The following is a 1,892-nucleotide window of genomic DNA, read 5'->3' as shown; positions in this document are numbered from 1 at the left end:
CAGAAGAGTTTATTTATTTACTGTCCAATCAATTTCCTTTATCATGTCAATACATCAGAATACAAATATTCAGTTCTTTCTTTCTTTATTTTTTGCTATCTCTCACTCCTTTCTTTTCTTCTTTTTTCTTTCTTTTTTCTTTTTTGCTCTCACTCACTCTTTTCTTTCTTTCTTTCTTTCTTTCTTTCTTTCTTTCTTTCTTTCTTTCTTTCTTTCTTTCTTTCTTTCTTTCTTTCTTTCTTTCTTTCTTTCTTTCTTTCTTTCGCTCTCAATCACTCCTTTCTTTATTTTGCTATCATCCACTCCTTTCTTTTCTTCTTTTTTCTTTCTTTTTTTCTTTCTTCTGCTCTCACTCACTCCTTTCTTTCTTTTTTCTTTCTTTCTTACTTTCTATTTTTTTTTATTTCTTTTGCTCTCAGTTACTTCTTTCTTTCTTTCTTTCTTTCTTTCTTTCTTTCTTTCTTTCTTTCTTTTGCTGTCAGTCACTTTTTTCTCGCTTTTTTCATTCTTTCTTACTTTCTATTTCTTTTGCTCTCAGTTACTTCTTTCTTTCTTTCTTTCTTTCTTTCTTTCTTTCTTTCTTTCTTCTGCTCTCACTCACTCCTTTCTTGCTTTTTTCTTTCTTTCTTACTTTCAATTTTTTTTATTTATTTTGCTCTCAGTTACTCCTTTCTTTCTTTCTTTCTTTCTTTCTTTCTTTCTTTCTTTCTTTCTTTCTTTCTTTCTTTCTTTCTTTCTTTCTTTCTTTCTTTCTTTCTTTTGCTGTCAGTCACTCCTTTCTTTCTTTCTTTCTTTCTTTCTTTCTTTCTTTCTTTCTTTCTTTCTTTCTTTCTTTCTTTCTTTCTTTCTTTCTTTCTTTCAGTTTTTTTTCTTTCTTTTGCTTCTAGTCCTTTCTTTCTTTCTTTCTTTCTTTCTTTCTTTCTTTCTTTCTTTCTTTCTTTCTTTCTTTCTTTCTTTCTTTCTTTCTTTCTTTCTTTCTTTCTTTCTTTCTTTTATTCTTTCATTCCTTCTTTCTTTCACCTCTGACTGTAAAAGATCTCTTCATGGACGTGGCTTTGTGCACAGGAGCATCATCCTGCTTTTCATCTTGTTCAGTAAGAGGCGTGTTTTTTCTATAGCTTCAGCTAATCGGATGGGAGGGGCTTATTGAAATAAAAAAACGAGTCTTCATGGAGGTGAAGAGCGATTTTGTTTATGAATTAAACAAATTCCTAGAATGCATCAGAGGGAAGAAGTCACACCGAAGACTCTGCTACAACCAGCGTGACTCTGCTACTGTATTTTCCAAACACTTAGTTTAGTCAGAACCTGGTGCTGGGTTTCTAGATGTCTGCTCGAATACTCATTAGATAATCGCCTTCAGTACTAACTAGCAACCTCGAACCTTCCGAGAAAGGAGGTGATGAGATTTCCGGAATCCTCTCAGGATCTTGGCTTTGCTCAAACAGAGATCTCCTGAATGTGTGTGAACCAGTAATCCATGTTTGAAACTGCTATTCTGAGGAGGCTTAATCCCTCATCCAAACAAATATCACAACCCACTCCAGGGACGTCTTCGAGTTTCTGTGTTTACAAAAAGAAAAAAAGGATGAGAAAAATAAATGGTGAATCTCTTGGCAGCCTGGATGTAGAGATGTGTGTAGCACGACTGAATGCTAAATCAGTAGGTGGGAGAGAAAAAAAAAAACGCTTGCAAGAATAAATAAAAATAAAAAAGATAAAGAAACAACGCACACTGGTTTTTATTATTATTATTTTTGTATTTATTTATTTTTTATTTTTTTATTATTATTATACAAAAATATTGGGACACCTGACCTTTCCAAGCCATATGTGATTCAAACTCAAATCATAATTTTGGAGGCACACAATTGTATTGTATTGTTTTTATT

This window comes from Silurus aristotelis (genome assembly GCF_946808225.1).
Source record: "Silurus aristotelis genome assembly, chromosome: 29".
NCBI classification, from domain to species: Eukaryota; Metazoa; Chordata; class Actinopteri; order Siluriformes; family Siluridae; genus Silurus; species Silurus aristotelis.
The sequence above is the reverse complement of the archived record's forward strand: the minus strand, read 5'-3'. Positions refer to the sequence as shown.